This window comes from Lissotriton vulgaris, chromosome 7 (assembly GCF_964263255.1).
Source record: "Lissotriton vulgaris chromosome 7, aLisVul1.2, whole genome shotgun sequence".
Classification (NCBI taxonomy): Eukaryota; Metazoa; Chordata; class Amphibia; order Caudata; family Salamandridae; genus Lissotriton; species Lissotriton vulgaris.
In genome coordinates, this window is record NC_141695.1 from 167941750 (window position 1) to 167962324 (window position 20575).

The 20575-nt window shown below is 49.2% G+C and overlaps 1 protein-coding gene across 1 annotated transcript in view; it reads right to left on the reverse strand.

Annotated features, from left to right (window-relative positions):
* LOC147701083 (uncharacterized) overlaps positions 1 to 20575 on the reverse strand; it is an 89058-nt gene that overhangs the window by 54238 nt on the left and 14245 nt on the right. The window contains exons 2-3 of the mRNA XM_086929869.1: positions 18549 to 18599; positions 16733 to 16844 (exon numbers count right to left, since the gene is read on the reverse strand). The gene's annotated coding sequence lies outside the window, so the exon portion shown is untranslated. The remainder of the gene's footprint in view (positions 1 to 16732; positions 16845 to 18548; positions 18600 to 20575) is intronic.

Sequence of the window (20575 nt, forward strand, 5' to 3'; positions counted from 1 at the left end):
GCAATTTGCAGTTAAAGGAAAATGCTACTTACCAGTATGCATCTGTTCTTGGCATGTAGAGCTGCAGAGTTGTACACTATGCATAGATCGCCATCGCCATCTGGTGTTGGACTCGGATGTTTGCATGTTGTTTTTGTCTTCGAAGAAGTCTTGTAGTCATGAGGTTGGTGACTCCTCCTACGGTCGAAAGTGTGCATGGGCTTCGGCTCCATCGTAAGATTGTTTTGCCAGTAGGGTTAGATGGAGAAGTGAGAAATAGAAAGGTGAAAATGCATGATGTATCTAATTCAGATAATACTGGATCAGATAAAGGTAGGGGGAGGGTGGGCGTGTACAACTCTGCAGCTCTACATGCCAAGAACAGATGTATACAGGTAAGTAGCATTTTCCGTTGAAGGCATATGAGCTGCAGATTGTACACTATGCATAGACTATATAGCAGTATCCTGCTTACCGGTGGCTACCTGTATCTGTTGCAGTAGTTTGAAAAAGTGCTTTTAATACATCCTGGCCCACACTAGCTTGTTGTTTTGCATGCACATCTACACAACAGTGTTTTGTGAAGGTGTGTGGTGTGGTCCAAGTTGCTGCTTTGCATATGTCATCTAGGGGAATGTTCCGTAAGAATGCCATAGATGCGTGTAGAATGAGCTCTAGGGGGAATGGTTAACGTACGTTTGGCTTTAAGGTAGCATATCTGTATGCATTTTACAATCCGCCTTGCATTTCTTGTCTTGGCTCTAGGATTGCCTTTATGAGGTGGGGAGAAAGCTACGAAAAGCTGTTTGGTTTTCCTAAAGGGTTGTGTTCTTTCGATGTAGTCAAGTAATGCTCTTTTAACATCAAGGGTGTGTAGAGTTCTCTCTGCCACTGAATCTGGTTGGGGGAAGAACACTGGTAGTTCAACAGACTGGTTTAGATGAAAGGCAGATACTACTTTGGGTAAAAAAATTGAGTTTGTTCTAAGAACTACTTTGTTATGATAAGATTTGAAAAAAAAATTCTTGTATGGTTAATGCCTGGAGTTCGCTCACTCTTCTGAGAGAAGTGATGGTGACTAAAATAGCTACTTTCCAAGTAAGGTACTGTAGTTCACATTTGTGTAAAGGTTCAAATGGAGGACCCATTAGTCTGGATGCGAAGCTTGGGCATTTTGCGTTTTGGTGTGTGGCGAACAGATCTATGTCTGGCTGTCCCCACATGTGAAAGAATGGAAGAAGAATTTGAGGATGAAGTTCCCATTTGTGGATCTGTTGTGTTTGGCGACTGAGCAGATCCGCTATTTGAATGTGTACTCCTGATAGATGTTCTGCTAGGAGGTATATTTTCCGTGGAATGGCCCACCTCCAGATGCTCTGTGCTAGACGGGGTACCTGGAGAGAGTGTGTCCTCCCTGTTTTTGTATGTAATACATTGATGTCATGTTGTCTGTACGACATAGGACAGCTTTGCCTAGGAGTTGCGCTTGAAAAGACTCCAGCGCTAGAGAGATTGCCAACAATTCCAGGAAGTTGAAGTGGAATTGCTTTTGTTGAGAGGTCCATAAACCTTGAATGGTATGGTTTAGGATATGTGCTCCCCAGCCGGTGAGCGATGCATCTGTTGTTAGCACTATCCGTGGAACTGGCTCGAAGAACGACAGTCCTTTGGAAAGATATTTTGTGATCCACCACTGCAGAGAGCGATGGGTGCGGTCGTCCAACAACACCAGATCTCTTAGTTGACCTTGAGCTTGGTTCCACTGACGTGCTAGACATTCTTGTAAAGGGCGCATTTGTAATCGTGCATGAGGGACAAGAAAAATGCAAGATGCCATCATACCTATTTGCTGGATCCCCGGGACCACCTGAAGTGACCTGCTGAGGAAAGCCTTCAACTCAACCGCCCCCCTCCTCAAGAGACTGTAACCTATCAAGGGCGCAGGAACCACCAAGCGCTAAGAACAAGCCTGTACTAGCCAGGACTGCCGGGGATCAACCAGATAACCAGCTTCTGTCAGCTGCCCTGCGCTGTCCTGCATGTGCCCCTGCTCTGTCCTGACTGAACTGCCTTGCCAAGATTGCCTAACTATGCCTCAGCGCTTTCCTGCTGAGTCCCCTGAGAAGCGCTAAGGTTCTGGAGAAGATTGCTGCCCTGAAGCGCTATGCCCTGAAGCGCTATTGTTGAGACTGCCCCAGCGCGGTAATCTGCCAGAGACTGCGGAGCGGCTGAACTGTTCCTGAAGCGCTGTGCCCCTCAAGCGCTGTGCTGTCCATCGCGCGGCATCCCCTCACTCACCGTTGCAGCCCGGGCTCCCCGGTGGGTGCTTTAGAGAGCAGCCCCCCCCCCCCCCCGAGTGCAGTGGATGGAGTGCTTGCTGCCGATCACCCGGCCCAGCGTCCCATCATTGCAGGATCGCTGCCTTGGAGTGCGCCTGAGTGCGAGGTTCGCCGCTTCCACCGGCACGTGCCTGGAGGAGTCCCCCCTGCATAGTTGCAGCGGCCCTCTGTGCCAGGAGAGGGCCGCCGGAGTCAGAGCAGGCCGCGCTAGGCCTGAAGGAATCCTCTCACCTCACGTGACGGGGGCATCAATACCAACTCCGCCCTGCCGCGCTCCTATTGGGTCCTGACGTCGCGCCCCGCAGGCCGCGCTGCCATTGGCGGCTGCGGGAGCGCCCTTGCTTCCTATTTGGCCCAGAGTGCTGCCAGGCTGAGGAAAGGCCCGGGATCGGGCGAGACACCGGCGCGGGGGTTCGGAGCGAGTCGGGAGCCCCTGCCGACTGCACGGGGCCTAGTGAGCCCCCGGAGAGCAGGAGCCCTCCCTTGCCTTCTGATTCCGCCGCAAGGGGCCGGACGAGGCCCGAAGCCCGCAGGTAACGTCCCGGGGGAGGGCGGACAACACGAGCAGAGCGGGGCCTCCCAGGATTGTAAAGGAGGCCCCGAAACCACCCCTCCCCTCGGGAGAACTTGAGACTGGGCCCCGTTGGCCCCATACCACGATAAGAATTGGCCCAGACTCTGGAATGTCCCTAGACCCGAGGCCAGTCGAGTTAACCCCTGCCTGGAGTAAAGTTAAAGGCTCATTTTAGCCCTATACATGTTTAGTGCTGGCTAGTGCCAGGGTTCACTTCTGCTAATGAGATGGTTTACCCTTAACGCAATGGTTTTCTCCTGAATGGTTAAATGTTGCCCTACATAGGGAGCTGATTATTTCTGGCCTGATGAAATGGTTATTCCTGATTGATTTTACCTAATGCAACGGTTTACTTTTACTGAATGAAAGGTTGTTCACCCCTGATGCAATGTTCAGAATTACTTGGTGAAATGTTTCCTCTTGCTTAATTAGAGGTGGCCTGATTTGTAGGGATCTGATTATTCCTACTTCATGAAATGTTATTTAAATGTCTTTATAAGGAATTCCTTGCAGGTGCTGACTAGGAGCAAGGCTGTTGCCAGGCCTACAGTTATTTAATATTTAATATTTATGTATTTAAGTATTTATGGCCGAATAATGGAACACCTGTGCTTTTAAGGGAAGGTAATAAGTTATCACTACTGTGATTTTTGATTGCCCTGATCTTGATTTTAGATAAAACGTATTTATTTGAATCAAATCTACTGTTGTGGTCTCAGTCTCTAAGTGCACTTATTGTCTCAGTGGATGCGTGTGCTGTGCAGTCGCTTAACACCTAAGCTTCGGGTGCCTACCGGCTCGGTGCATGCTACCCCCCGGGGATCTGGTGAACCCAGTTCCTACATGCATGAACACTCTTGCTGATAGTGAGTGCTGTGGCTGAAATCTTTGAATTAGGTTTTATATAGCATTTATCCTGATGGGATTGGGATATGCTAGGGCTGTGGAAGTATTCACTGTTGCCACTAGATATTGCTGCATTGTAGATGGTTGTAGATGGGATTTGGCTACATGTACTGAGGATCCCAGACTGTGAAGCAACTCTATTGTCCGGAGTGTGTGTTGAATACAGCTGCTGTGGGAGTTTGCTTTTATGAGCCAATCGTCTAGGAAGGGAAGACATGAATTTGTTGTCTTCTGAGATGGGCTGCAACTACCGCAAGGCATTTGGTGAAAACCCTGGGTGCTGTGGTGACTCCGAATGGGAGCACCTTGAACTGGTAGTGTTGACCATCTACCACAAATCTGAAATACTTCCTTTGAGCGAGATGTATTGGAATGTGGAAGTAGGCATCTTTTAGATCTATAGTGGAGAGAACGTTGCCTTGCTGTAGTAGTGGAAGCACTTGTTGTAAAGTGACCATGTGGAAGTGGTCTAATTGAATGTAAACGTTGAGCGGTCTGAGGTCCAGTATTGGTCTTAGAGAGCCGTCCTTTTTTGGGATTAGGAAAAAGGGAGTAGACTCCCATCCCCTGATGAATTAGAGAAACTGGCTCTATTGCATCTTTTTGCAACATTGCTAAGACTTCCTGTTTGAGGAGCGTTAGGTGTTCTAATGACATTGGACATGGTCTTGGAGGAATGTTGGGGGGAGTAGAAGTGAGTTCCAGGCAGTAACCATACTGGATAATTTGTCTTACCCACCTGTCTGTTGTGATGGAATTCCAGACAGGTAGGAACTGTGAGATGCGTCCCCCCGACCGGAGTGAGCTGATCGGGAGAAGCGCAGGGAAGTCACACTGTATAAAATGAGCGACGAAAGGAGCCTCTGGCAGATGGTGACTGTAAGGCTCCCACAGACTTTGCTGTTAGTGTCTTTTTTTATTTTTTCTAGAGCTGCGTCAACTGCAGGTCCAAAGAGGTGCTGTTGATCAAATGGTTGATTTAGGATCGTATTTTGCACCTCTTGCTTAAATCCAGATACCCTGAGCCAGGCGTGTCTATGTAGTAGAACACTAGTATTTATTGCACGTAACGCAGTGTCAGCTGCGTCAAGCGCACATTTGATTGAGGTATTGGTTATAAGTTTGCCGTCATCATAGTGAGCCCTATCGTATCTTGCTAGAAGGGCTTGTGTGTTTGCTATTTTCCAAGTATTAGCAGCTTGAGACGCCAGACGTTTACCTGACGCGTCTAATAACTTGGATTCTTTGTCAGGAGGTGGTGTGTCACCTGACCCTTGGGAGTTTGCCCTTTTGCGTGCATTGGCAACTACTAGTGAATCTAATGGAAGTTGGTCCTTAATGTACATAGGGTCACTGGGAGCTGCCTTGTATTTTTTATCTACTCTGGGGTTAAGACCCCTAGCTCTAACTGGTTCTTTGAACACCTCAGGAGCATGCCTAAGGAGGCCTTGTAGCATGGGTACGACATGAGTAGATTTTTGTGGTTGGACAAAAGTCTCCAATAAAAAAATCTTCTTGGGGGCGGAGCTTGCCGGCAACGATGGCGGACGCCTGAAGTGAGGGCTCCGCACCGTCACTCCATATAATCCAGCAATAATCCTGAAATAGCCGAGCCCCGAGGGCTCCGGGGCTGTCACCTGACTCCCGGGGACGCCTGGCAGCGGGAGAGGAGCCACGGAACATTTCCGCGCCGCCGGAGCCGGGAAAGAACGCGACCAGGAACGGAGGCGGACTGGGCCGCAAAGCCGGGCTCTTGCTTGATCCTTGCCCCGAAGGGCGTCACGCGACGTGCGGCCCGCCGGACGGCCCCTGCCACGGAGCATCCGGCCACCGGATCAGAGCCGCCAGAGAGGAGCGGACAGTAGCGGGTGCCGCTGACCCCACCCCCCCTAGACAAGAGTGCACTGGGGGCTGCTGATAACTGCCTGGATCTGCTGCGACGCTGCAACCCACGAAGGGGAAGGTGCCTCGTTGTGGCGCGGCGCCATTTTGTCCTGGCCTGAGGGGAGCTGCCATTGGGGACACGTGCAGACCGGAGGGACGAGGTGATGGCCTCAGAGGCTTGACAAGCTGATCCTGCCTGATAGTTCGCGACACTGCGCCACAGAGTCGAGGGGGCCACGATCACGCTGGCGGCGCGCACCTGGATAGATTAGGTGAGCCCGGGGGCAGCTGGGGAGCGCGACTTTGGAGGACGCTTGCCGGCCAGAGGGACACGGAGGAGCCCCGTGGAGTGACGCTGAGGAGGGGCCAACTGGGGGCTCGGGAAGCTGCAAAAGAACGAGGGACGCGGAGGTACGGGGTTCCCCCCCCCCCCTGCCCACTACGATTCGGTGCTGGGACCTGCGCGGGAGCTGCACACACTTCACGGGCCTGGTGGAGATCTGATTCACCCCCTCTCCTCACCCGCTGACCGGTCCTAAGGCGGAGGGGGATTGCCCCGATGCCCAGGACAGTGGGCCCAGGGCTGAAGCGGACAATAACCACTGGCAGTGAACCTGAGGGGAGTTGCAGTAACTCGGAGAGCCGGGCTGGGGAAGAGTCCAGCTGAGAAGAGAGCGGAGTGTGTGCAGAAGACCGGCTGTGCGGAACCGGGTTTAGAGGTGGCGACTGCATCACTCACGAGAAGGACCCGTCTTGCAATTGCTGAGGAAGGAAAAATGGGCAAAGGTGACAAGACACAGTCCAAGATGGCGTTTGAACAGCGCAAGTTGAAACCCCCGGAAACTCAGGACTCCTCGCCTGCACAGCAGAGCAGAGGCCCGGAGAGCATGTTCTATGCGGACATTAAGGGCCTCCTAGTTACTATGGAGAAGGGCCTTCAAGACAGCATGGCGGCGATAGGTACGAAAATTGACGCCCTCACTTATCGCATGGACCGAATGTCTGAGAGAGTGGGCAAGCACGCGGAGAGGCTAGACATGTCTGAGAGGCGCCTGACTGAAGTGGAAGAGGCCCAAATGGACCTAGATAAGGATCGCAAACAGATTGGTCTTGAATGACCTGGAGGAGTTTACCAATCAGAAGATTTGGAGGCCCGCTCTCGGCGCTCTAATATACGCATCACGGGCCTACCGGAAACGACGCAAGTGGGGAAGATGGAGCTGTTTGTGGAGAAATTACTCACTACGCTGCTGGGTGACGATGTCTTTTTGACTATGTTTATAGTGGAGAGGGCGCATCGCACGCTGGGCCCGCGACCGCGTCCGGGCGCCCCACCGAGGCCAATCATAGCGAAACTCCTGAATTACAGGGACAGGGACACTGCCCTCCGACTGGCCAGAGAAAAAGGGAAACTGCAATACGAGGGATCGTCCATTTCGCTGTACCCGGACTTCACGGCGAGGGTGCAGGAGGAACGTCGCCATTTTGCCCCGTACAAACAGCAAATTCGAGACCTAGGGTTGGACTACACTATTTTATCCGGCAAAGCTACATATTAACCGACAGGGACATTCCCTTATTTTCACTGACCCTAAGGAGCTACAGAAGGCGCTTAAAACCTGGACAAAGGAACGGAGGAACAGTCCCAGGAACCAGGAAGGTGAACAAGAACCAACCAGCGGGCTGGAAGACCAAGAAGAGTGATTTGGAAATGAGCCATGAACAAGCGGCCTCTGGCCGTCGACCGGGGGCATGATCCCGAGGACGATCAGAACAGAGTTGGCCACGGGCCCCCGGCGGTCCGGGGTTCGGATGGTTCCAGCTCGCTACAGGAATGCGAGAACTGCGGAGTCACCGAGCACTGGTGAGATCATTCCTGGTTAATTATTTGTTGTATTGATGCGAATGCACGCTGAAAGGTTTGGACAATGGGGTGGACTGTAGCCGATGGATCTGCACAGTAGATTGGTGTAATACTGGGAGTGGGGGGGAGGGGTGGTACAATATTGCTGCTGTTGGGGGTTGCCGGGGTGGCGGGGGATGGCTCGCGGCCTGGGGCTTGAGCACAAAGACACTTAAGGAGTGATGGAGCTACGAAGCTCTCAATGCCATGATGTGGTATGAAAGTACTACCTGCCTACCGCTCACGACTCGCGAATGGGCAGCGGTGTCACAGCTCACCCATATATACTGAACCCCACCACAGGTCACGCCTTGATGGCTGAAGTAACGAGTACACAGACAAATGCACAGTCCTCCTCGCTCAGCGCCCTTACCTGGAATGTCAGAGGGTTGAATGACTACAGAAAACTCAGAAAGGTGATAACCTACCTCAAACGTCATAACATCGACATAGCACTCCTACAGGAAACTCACTACCCGCTCACGAGTAGGATGCTACACAACAGAGGCCTGGAAGGACATATAGCGGTGGCGGGGTTCACTACACATGCAAGGGAGTCATTACGTGGGTAAACCCCAAAACGAACATACAAATACAGACGCTCAAGGCGGACTTGGAAGGCAGGTATGTTATAGCGTCCTGCCGGGGTCTGAGGTTGGACCAGCTAGTTGTCAATACATACGGCCCCAACTATGACTCCCCTGAATTCTATGACACACTAGCTAGTGAAGTTGGTGGACACGATCACCCGCACATACTAAGGGGAGGAGTCTTCAATTTGACACTTAACCCGGATAGGCACAGGTCCTCTGGTCCCCCCCGAAGACACTGGGCGGCCGCGCAGTCGCTCACCGCGAAACTGCTAGTGTTAGACATGAGGATGTGTGGAGGAGTAGGAGTGCTGGCCGTGATGGCTTCACCCACTACTCTGCTTATCACGAGATACACACCAGAATTGACTACTGGTTTGCTACTGCAGGAATCAACCAATCTATTAAGACATGCAAAGTACTCCCGCGCACACTGTTGGATCACTCCCCAATACTAATAGTCGTAGAGACCCCGGTACGGAGGATCGCCCCTTTCACATGGCGCTTCCCACCGTATTCGCTTCTTGACCCGATCTTCCGCTGTGAATTAGCGGAGTCGATCGACGTATTCTTTGAAAAGAATGTAGGGTCGGTAAAGGACTTCCAGACAGTATGGGAGGCCTTTAAAGTCTACATACGGGGTATTGCAATGTCTAAACACTCAAGTGTCCTGAAGGCGACGAGGGGTAGGCTAGCGGAGCTGGAACTCCAACTACAAGCCCTTGAGGAACAGAGCCGCACCAGACCGGACAACGCGACTGAGGAGGAAATCAAGTGCCTACTGATAGAGTTCCATGAAGTAGCAGATAAAGAGGTTCAACACATGGGCAAATATGCAACGGCTTGTACGTACGGGGAGGGGGAGAGGCCCGGCTCGGCGTTGGTTAACATCCTCAAGGGCCGCAGAGGGAAGCAGATGATCTCAGAGCTGAGAAAGGCAGATGGTGACAGAGTTACGGATGAGGGAGATATTGCCGCTGTCTTCAGAGACTACTATTCAGAGCTCTACTCTTCCCGAAGCGGGGACATGTCGGCTGACATATTGGACTACTTGGAACACACAAAACTCCCGTTCCTTCCGAACTCTGAGAGGGAATTCCTCGGTGCCCCATACAGATTGATGAAATCAAAGATGCCCTAGCTTCAATGCGATCGGGCAGTGCGCCGGGTATAGACAGTTGACTTTTATAAAAACCTTTCAGGAGCAGTTACTACCGCATATACATATGCTACTGGGGACATCTGCGAACAGGGCAGTATGCCTGGCTCTATGAGAGAAGCCATGATTGTCACAATTCTGAAACCGGGTAAAGCGCACGACGACTGCGGATCATACCGTCCGCTGTCACTACTAAACGTAGACACTAAATTATATGCCAAAGTCCTGGCTACTAGACTAGCACTGTTGGCCCCTGATTTAGTGGCCCCGGAACAGGCGGGGTTCATGCCTACCAGAAACCTGACTTACAACATCAGAACGGTGCTAGGAACCATCCAACATGTGAAGCAAGATACACCGGCTGTAGCGCTTTTCTTAGACATGGAGAAGGCGTTTGACTCGGTGGAATGGCCGTTCCTCCTCCAGGTGATGCGGCGCATGGGACTTGGTGAGCCCTTCCTTCAAATAGTGGGCGTACTCTACGAGGGGCCCTCGGCAAGAGTGCGAGTGGGCAATGCAATCTCGGCGCCTCTGTACATAGGCAGGGGCACCCGTCAGGGGTGCCCCCTATCCCCCCTACTATATGCACTAGCCGCAGAGCCACCGGCATGTGCGCTGAGAGAATATCACAGCCACAGGGGTGTTCGTTTCCCGACATACAAAATAGTGGTGTCCATGTATGCGGACGATACGCTGTTGTATGCGCACGACCCGGCTACTTTGCTCCCCCACTTCTGAAAGAGGTGGTACGGTTCGGTGCACTATCCGGTCTTAAAGTCAACTGGGGAAAATCGATGGTGCTGCCCTTGACCCCGGTGACCACACAAGTAGAGACTGAGTTTCCTCTGAAGTGGACCGACGACCCGATCAGGTACTTGGGGATACAAATACATGTAGACCCGGACCTGCTCATTAACCAGAACTATGGCAGGGCGGTCAGCAAATTGGAAGACGACATAGAGGTCTGGAACAAACTGCCGCTTACACTCATGGGCCGCATAGCCATTATGAAGATGGTGGTGTTACCAAGGTTCCTGTTCCTTTTCAATGCTCTGCCAATCGTGCTCACTAGGGCCTTCTTTCAACGCCTGACTAGCCTTATGATAAATCTAGCATGGGCAGGGAAACAGCCAAGAGTCAAATGGTCGACGCTCACTCTGCTATATAGTATGGGGGGCTTAGCAGCCCCGGACCTTGAACTGTATTACAGGGTGGCACAGGCATCACACCTCCACACTTGGATACATGGATACAGGCTGATCCCACATGTCCGAATGGAGCGTCTATTCGCGCATCTGTTGTCACTCCCGGCAACGATCTGCAAGCCGCAGGATCGTCGAACAGGGATTTTGGACTCTGTCACCTCAACTAACCACGCCTGGCACTCTCTCCTGAGTCGACAAGGCGGTGCCTCGCTATACTCACCAGAGATGCCATTAGATTGGATGCTATGGCTTCCACCCATGGCTGAAAGGGCGGTCACGAGTGAATTAGCGAAGCTAGGATTCAGCAAAGCGGGTGACCTGTTCCGGGACGGCGTAGTCAAAACCTGGGAACAGATACGTGGAGATAGTGATGAACCCCCACTCCTTTAACGCTTTCACTTTCACAGGACCAGGAGCGCTCTCATGGAACTACTGGGCCCGGATATGGCGGAACCCCCAGACGTCCCTCAATTGACATATGTCAATAAACGAAAGGAGCCTCAGAAGCTCCTCACGAACCTCTATAAAGTAGCCATGTCACACGGTGAGCATCAACTCATGAAAGCCAGACTAGCATGACAAAGAGACCTGAATGCCTCGATTGATGACGCGACGTGGCGATATTGCTGTGAGAGCACGAAGCAAATCTCCCTCAACGGTAAAGATCGGCTAATACATTTCAAGTTTCTGCAGAGGGTGTACTACACACCGGAGAGGCTTCGCAGATACGGACTGCGCCCAGAGGCGAACTGTGAACGTTGCCACGCGGCTGATGCTGACTTCTTGCACCTAGCCTGGACCTGCCCAGGCATACTGGCATTCTGGTGCAAAATCTTCGCGGAAATGAGCAGAATCCTGGAAGTAGACGTGGCCCCGGACCCAGGCTTGGCTCTCATTGGCAACTCAAGAAGTCTCCCTGCTGCGCTCCGTAGGCTTACGGACATGGGGTTGTTAATAGCCAGGAGAGTAGTAGCCCAATGTTGGATGAGAGGTCCGTTGCCCACCAAGACGAGATGGGCGCGGGATATGCTGTACTGTAGTACTCAGGTGGAAAACTACAGCGAATTGCTACCCCCAAAGAGCCGCCCAAAGAAATTCTGGGCGTTATACCAAACTTACCTACGAGAGCAGCAGAATACGCACCCTAGTGACTCGGACAATGAGTCGCTGGGTCAGGCGGCGACCGGACCCTCGGCTCTATGACATGCTGACGCTAACTACTGTCTGTGCGAGAGTAGATGTGAGGGAGTCACTGTTGATGGGGGGGAAGACGGGGAGGAGTATTTGTGGAGAGCAGGGAAATAGGACCTCACCAAGGGACACATAATACATGCACGGCCAAGTTGAGGAACTTACAGGGACAAAGACATGGAGGCAAGATGACCAAGGGTGGGACACGCTCCCCACTGGGGAGCGAGCGAGCAGCGGTGGAGGCAGGGTGACAAGCCAAGTTGTCACACCTTAAGAATTAGAGACGAAGCACATGTTGACTGCATGAGGGAGGGGGGGGGGGGGGGGGAAGTTGGGATGTTGTTGGCTTGAAGAACTGGTATGCTGTGACACAAGAAATAGTAGAAGCAGGGAGGGGGTTTCAACTAGACAGTGCATATATGAAACACATACAACACGTTGGGGGCACACTTTGAAATATTACAAAACTGCCACTTGGAATACGCCGCCGGACCCCCGGGTTGTCGGCTGACGGGCTGTGTAGCGAAGTGATTGTGAACTGTCTTACATGCATAAGTTGCGGCCGGCCCGTGAGGTTGTAGGCCTGAAGCCGTGTAATTTGAGTTTGTGCATTAATACAATATATATTTTTTTTTAATAATTCTTCTACAGGGTCTAAATGAAGCTTGACCATGTGATATGTAGCAGCTCTGTTGATTAGTTGGGCAAACCCCAGATTGTCATCCGGTGGGGATGGTTTTGAGGGGTAGAAGTCCGGATCATTTGTTAGATCGGGATCAGTGCTATAATCATGCCATGGGTCTAGTTCGTGTGGTGAATCATCAGGATCTAATGGCATTATGTTTTCATCTACTTGCCCATGCCTTTGTGAATTGTCACTATCCTCTGATTCAGGAGAGTATGGTGGCAAAATAATTAAATAGGGTTAACAGGTGGTGGCGGTGAAGTGTTAGTCGCTATATGAATCTTCTTTGGAGGAACTGGAATTTGTGGTAAATTATCTGGTTTCCTCTTTGTAGGTCCGCTCAGCTTTTGTGCTCCCTGCTCGCTGCCTCTCCCACTTTCAGCGCGTGGACACGCCGGTGTGCGTAACGCAGCGCTTTACAAATGTCGCAATAATATAATAATAGGTGGCTTGGTGACTATGTGACCAGTCTTTGGGTGAATAAAGATAGTAGTCTGCTTTGGATCCGGCAAGAAAAGCTCTTTGTTTTTAAAAACAAAAATAATATGGGGGCTTGTCAGACACAACTAAGCACACCTGGCCATGCTATCCGCCGTATACTCAAACCCTTGAGGTACTGCTAACCTATGGAGCGTGTAGACACCCAATTATGCATCTTTACAGAGCAATGCGATCAGATACAGTAGGCACTACACACTTGGGCCCGAGAGGCCTGGAATTTAGACTTTGGCATTCCAATGGAAGATCAAGACTGGCAGCGGGCCTGTGAACTAATACGCATGGTTTCTAGTAATGCCCATTTTCGACTGATACATTATCATTTTCTGCAAAGAACCTACTTAACGCCACAACACCTTCATCGAATGGTCGGGTCTTGCCCAGATATATGCTTGCGCTGCAACAATATGGGGCCGATTTCTTACATTAACCATGGTCCTGCGATGAAATACACTCCTTCTGGCAACCAGCTGTTATAGAAATGGTGCATGCCACACAATAAAAGTATTGAGCTGACACCCAAATGCTGGTTATTAGGCCTCTTTAGATGCCAGAAGGGCACAAGATAATCTATACATTTGGTCAGTCGCCTATGGGACTGGAATGATGTAGAATTGCAATCACATGGCTGCCCCAGCATGCCCCAACGATTGCGCTCTGGCATAGAGTTGGGCCTCTTCTTATACGGCAGATGCTTCTATCTCGTCTTGGTCAGATTCTTCCCCGAAGATATCCAGAGTGTGTTGAATGCTCTGACGCTGCCTCTCTCGCCATCGAGCCTTATGATCGGGTAGAGTCCTCTTGGACCGAAACGACTTACAAGCGTTGCAATCTTCCTCCTTGTGCGCTGGAGAGAGCCGCAAGTTACAAACTTGATGTAGGTCGGTGCGAGGGTACTTGGCGTGGCACCCAAGACAGAAATGGAATGGAGTCCGTTCCATTTGCAGATGGCTGGCCCTACGCAACAAGGCCCGACGGTTGCCCGCGAGGTTTCCTATCGAAAATGGGGAGTTTGTCGATCTATTTGAAACGCGGAGAAGAGGTAAACGGGTACTGAAACAATACCGTTGAGGGTAGAGTGGACTGCGCACTGAGGGGAACCCGAAGAGCGGTTTCAGAGCGCAACAATACACATCCAAACCTGTTTGGTGTAAAAAACAATGGAGTTGATGCCCATGCGCACTATCACCGAAAGGTGGAGTAACCTTACCTTGTGACCGGAAAGACTTCTTCAAAGAAAAACAACTTGCAAACATCCGGACCCAACACAAGATGGCAGGAGTATGCAAAGCATGTGCATCTACAGCATACATGCCTCGAAAAGAGGATTAATGGCCCCAAATCCCTGCCGTGGTATCTTGTCATGTCGTGGCTAAGTGTGCCATGTGATGTGGTAGGCTATAGTGCTTGGTGTGATTTGGTCATTTTTGACAAGGTGGAGTGCTGAACGGTTTGATTTTGATCTTTGTTTTTGGGATCGTGTGAAATAGTGCGGTACCTACCGTATGATGTAAATTAATTACATTGCTAATATACCATAAGGATGTGGGGTGAGTGTTATTAGGGTCGAAGCCTTGCTGATTATTCGCAGAATAACAGGTCTGGGAGGTCACTACTGACTAGAGCAGGTTAGCAGCTGCACAGGCCTTGGGCATTGATCCTATTGAGGATAATATGTGACGGGCCACTGGTGACTGGAGCTGGCTAGCAACAACGCTGGCCTCTGGTATTCATTACAGGCAAGGTAACAATACATGTCAATATTGACTGGAACTGGTTGGCAGTAGAGTTGACCTCTGGTTTTGAATATTTGCAGGATTTAAGGTACAGGGGTCACTGCTGACTGTAGTTACTTAGCAGGATAATAGGTCTCAGAGAGCCAATACTGACTGAAGCTGGTTAGTATGATCACTAGTCCCAAGGTGCTACTAATGACTCAAGTTGGCTAGAATGATAACAGGTCCCAGGGGCCAGTACTAACAGGAGCTGGCTAGTAGGCTTACATACAGGTTCAAGGGACCACTACTGACTGGAGCTGGCTAAAAAAATAACAGGCCCAAGGGTGGTGGGGGTGCGAGTGGCACCAGTGACCGGAGTTGGCTAGAAGCATTGACGACCTTTGGTATTGATTAAATACAGGATTCCAGGTCACAGGAGGCACTGCTTTATACAGCTGGCTAGCAGCAGTGGTGGCCTCTAGGAAGAAGGAATTGAGAAAGCATAACTGGATATACTGGTTTCTTTAATACCGATAATTGTTTACACATCATACACATCAATGCCACAACGTGCATTGATATATTACATTACCAAATTACAATATTCTTATATTAATTTGATGTGACTGTTCGCCTTAATATGCCTGCAAAGTTATATGATTCTATTAGGGCCCAGAACCATTTTATTTAGTGATGTCCATCTGCACACTTTCCTGCATCTTGTAGTAAATTGAATATTGACAAACAGGAGTGTTATTTCCAGAAACAGTGAATTCTGCAGCTAGTCTGTGTATCTTTGATCTGCACCTCACGGACTCCTCACATTCCTCTCGAAGGAAGATCCTGCCTCCTACTCATTAGTGTTGTTTCAGTAACTGTTTCTATCATGGGTCCAGGTTTCATTGACTTGTATTAGGCGAAAAGATTATAAAAATACATTGTGTAGCATTAGCATTATATACTCCAACTTGCTTTAGGGTGGATGCTCTCGTCCATTTCAAAGACATTTGTCACTTGTCAGTTTGCTTGGCCTTTTGCTATTTTTGCATTAAATGTAAGATAGATGTGTTGGCCTCCTGGTGTGTTATGTTTTATTTTACATATCATAAGAGATGACGCGGAAAATGACAATCCAGTGTACACAATCTTCATATAAATCAACTCTCAGTATACTGTTCTGGAGGTTCAGTCCCACAGACATTATCTCTAACTGAACACCCTAGGAAGCATGTGCTTTTCACACCAGTTGCCCTCTGATGCGGCGTCCTCACTATTGGATAAGTCAATATGGCCTGAATTTTAGGAGGGTTACCGTAACTAGTGCACTCTGTTAGAGAGTGCTCACCTGTGGTAGTAAGAAGTTAATAGGCACCTTATCACCTATGCACGGTGCAGGGCTTTGAGTTACAGAGCTCCTCGCGCCGTGGAGAAGATTAGGTCACATTTACCCATTTTCCCATATTTGGTCCTGAGGAAATGCCAACAGATTGCTCCATGACTACACAAGGCATGAAAAACGTTGACCTGAAGTATAGACCCCAGCTTACCAGCAGGTCCATAGGTGATCGATACTTTCACACAGTGATAGGGGCCATTAGTTCCTCAATTTCTCTGCCACTATTTTTAATCTCAACATGGACCAGGAAGATCACATTAACTATATTGTGGCAACTGGTCGATAGTTGATCTTATATTCAGACTTCACATCTTATGACACAACATCTTCCGTCCTACTATGCTCATCCGGCTTACTTAATAAAAGATCTGAGACAAAGTGCCCTCTTGTGGTGCCCGCCAGGCATTGTAGTGCCGGCCTGGTGAGGAGTATAGCCCAATGATGAAGCATGTCACCGTCAGGTGAGTGAACGCAACTTGCCTTAAAAGCACATGCTTCCTAGGGTGTCTGCGTTCACTTACAGATAATGTTGCTGGGACTGAACCTCTGGGACAGTATACTGTGATTTGACTGATTTATTTTAACAAATGTACATAGCAGATATTGGCCCTTCCTTGTGTCACAAAAATGATCGTATACCTTCCTCGGAACACACTTCTTACAGAAGAGTATGGGGTTATCATGTTGCTGCTACAAGCTCCTTACCTGTGCGAGTTATCGGGAACGAAGCAGAGGCAGACCCAAACCAGCCACATGTGGAGATCAATTACTGAAGAATTAATGGAGCTTCCAAGCTGGTGACCATTACTTAATTGACCTTGAAAATAAAAGACACGTTTTTAGTATTCTGGTGGCTCATGACCAAAAAAACCAAAGGTTATAAAGTTAATAGTGTCTCAAATACTTAAAAAATGGAACTGGATGTGCTGAATCGGACGTTGTCCCAGGTCATGTGTGACACCTTCCACCACTATTGCTTATGGGACTTGTAGTTTTGTTTTTCTCATTAAAAGGATGGTCTCTAAAGTCCCAGCGTTCTAAGCAATGTTGGTCAAAATCAGAGGCCTGACGGAGGATGAAGCATGACACTGCTCTGCTTAGCAGTGAGATGACTGACAGTTCCCCAGCCCTTCCACTCTTTGACCTACAGAGGCTCGTTGGCAATTAATATTTTTTTGCAACGACAAAGAAACTTTTATTGCAGTTTCTGTCAGCTGAAGAGAGGGTGAATTGCATGTGGTATAAGAGGAACACTACATCGACTCAAAGCTCACTTCTCAGGGATGTACTGAACTGCCGGCCTTATGGCACACTTAGCCAGCTCTTCACCTCCTCCTCCGCCTCAAACTCTTGACCAGCTATCAGGGCAAATGAGCCTGCAGCAAAGCATCGCTGGCTTGGTTCCACACCGGACCAGGCAAGGTGGTCAACTCCATACTCCTCAAAGTCAGCAAGCACTCTGGTCGAGCCAGTCCCCACATGAATGTTCCCCATCACAACTATTTTAATGGTACTAAATTATGTTTCTGCCAAATGATTGAGTCAAAAATTGAAAGGTTTTACTATGAAGTGCTGAAAGAGTAATAATGAAGTTTTTCAATATTTCGGAGTCTGCCACAGTACACAGGAGCATTCTTTCTTTACAGCAGCAAATCATGTATGTGCCCTGTAGAAAGCACGTTTGAATGAAACATGGAATGAATTGCAGCCAAAAATCCATGCAACAACATAGAGTGCAAGATAACTTGTGTTATTATTCCAGCATAACGAAATGCCATTTCTAATGTGTACGTCATTTTAAAGACAAACCCAGAAAAATGTCAGTGTTGTTCTTCTGCCTATTAAAAGACAATCTCAATTAATGTGTCAGGAAATAAAATACTATGAGAAATCCTACTCTATGGCAGGGTGCTGCCTGCCACTATATTGCAGGTTACTTCCAACATAATCTGATTTATACATACATACTCCAGGGTGCTGCCAGCTATCGGGCCTGCACACAGCAGTCTGGAGCGACTCAGGAAGGAGGTAAGCTCTACATTTCATCTTAAGCCCTTAGGTTACATTCACAGCCTCATGGGTCCGGAGAACTTTATCCTCGCTCTAACTGCGCCGAGCAGATGGACTTAGCCCAACATAGGCTGTGTTGTGTGCTGCGTGATGCCTGGCATCTTATTATCGTTAGTCGGGAGGATGAAGCTCTGATAGGAGCTACTATAGAAGAGCAGAGAAACAGGACCACAGATCGCCGCAGAGCAACAACTGCCCAGAAGCTGAACAAAGAACTCTGGAACAGTAAACTTCCTACACCCTGGAGATTTTCCAGGATAAGCAAATGATGGTAATGAAATGTAAACATCAGCATTAAGGTCACACACTACAACATCTTTCCCTTTAAACCAAAGGTAACAGCCTACAATAAAAAACTAACCAAAAAGCAACAAAACTAGAAAATGCATTTCCAAATGCTGCAAAAGAGAAACAGTTACTACAAATGAACAAAATTAAACTTTGTTGGTACCTTAGTAATGTGCTTACTTCTTGGCTTCACTCCATCTGCAGCAATAACGCTCTGAAAGGAGAAAATACTGCTGTGAGTCTCAGAGTCTTCAGTGTTACTGGTCTCAGTCACGAAGACTGTGGTGTCGGAAGATAACTTTCTCTTACTTGGCTTCATAGATCCACCAGTCACGCCATCGCTATTAGCAGACAGGCTACTGTCAGCAGCATCATAACTTCAGGCAGATCAGCAAAGCGGATATCACCACTCACATTGGGTGAACAGACTCGTCTCTGCTACATGCATCCACTCTGTTCTCAAATTTGCTTGGGGCTGCCAAAATGCAAAGAGCTGCAATTTATTCGCCACACTTTCCTAACTACCTTGTTTTAAAAAGTTGTGACAATCAAGCGTGATTCTTGGTTCATCCCCAAGCTGAATATTTTTAGAGGTTCTATTGCCACACAATACTAGTCCCGTATTCCAATTTGTCCACAGGGTGCTTCAACCTTGGTAGGTTATCACCTGCCTGTTTTGCAGACAATTTCACATAGTTTCTGTAAGAAACTGAATTATTATTTGCGGTAGATGAGGAACAATCACAACCGTTGTCAGAGTGAACTTTCAAAGCCATTCATTTAACCTAGGATCAACACCCTGGTACCTAAGCACCGTCCAGGCAGGCTTGACTTAAGGTAATATGTACAATATTTATGCAGAAACCAAAAAAGTAAAAGTAAAAATGCAAAACAATAAAAAACCCAAACCAAAATAGAAAAATTAAAGTAAAATGTATTTAATAAAATGACACTAAAATTACAAAATCCAATAAGGGAAATGAGATATGAACTGTAACGCTGTGAGAATCACAAGGTGCCAATGGATGAAGGGCCCGGGCATGGATTAGTCTCTCTGAAGCTGACTGCCAAGTCAGAGGAAACCGGAGGCCATGGCCTGCAAGCACATAGTGCAGGAATTAGACGCAGTGGTCCAAGAAGACATCTAGTGCTCCAGGCTCAGATAGGGCTGCTGGCCTACAGGGGGATTCACAGCAGGTTTGGGCGCAAAGTGCTTAGAGTATTGAGAACAAGCATCAGATGCCCAGCAGGGCAATAGCAGACGGTCGAAGGCAGCAAGGCCCAGACGAGACTGAAAGGGAGTGACAACTCTGGCCCTCACCATTATGCAACAGTGTGAGGACAACCCGATGACAGCCACCCACTGGGGCTGGGACCCACACGACAAGGCAGGCCGGTCTGGTGGTGTGGTAAGAGATATAGCAGACATGTCCTCAGCGAGAAGCAAGAAAGATCAGAATCTAAAAAAGATGCTGACCAAGCTCCTGATGACAGGCAGACGAGTAGGGAGGCTCTCCGCAATGACACAAATCAGCCAAGATGCAGACACCTCTGAAGCCCCAGTTACCCACGCCTTTTTAGAGTCGCTATTCGGTGCATTACGAGGCGACTTGCAGACGCTGAAAAGGGAAATAGCGGGGGAGATGAAGGAGATAACCGATGGAGGCCGCACGTTCCCAAACGGCATCAACGTCCTTACTCCGGCTCAAGGCTCCACATAGCAATCTCCAGGCACACACAGAAGACCTAGAGAACCGGTCTTGGCGAAACAACATCCACGTTAAGGGAGTTCCTCCTGAAGAAGAAGGGCCAGACATCACACAATACCTGCAGGGTCTCTTCAGGAGCATACTGGGCGCCCCCACCGGATATTTTGGCTTACATTCCAGACTTTCAACTAAAAGAGTGTATACTACGTGCTGCCAGGGACAAGCAACCACTAAGATATCAGGCCGACTCCATAGCTTTGTACCATGACCTGACTCTAATACCCCTTCAAAAGTGTTGGGTGTTCCGAGTGGCAACCAAGCGCCTTCGAAATCAAGGAATACTGTATTCTTTGGGTCCGGCTAATTTTCATATGGCAGGGCAAACTCCTCCAGCTCAGATCCATGCAGGTCACTTGCCAGGTGCTGGGCATCAAGAATCCAATCCAGGAGGAGAAAGAGGGCCCACAGACCAAAACTCCTC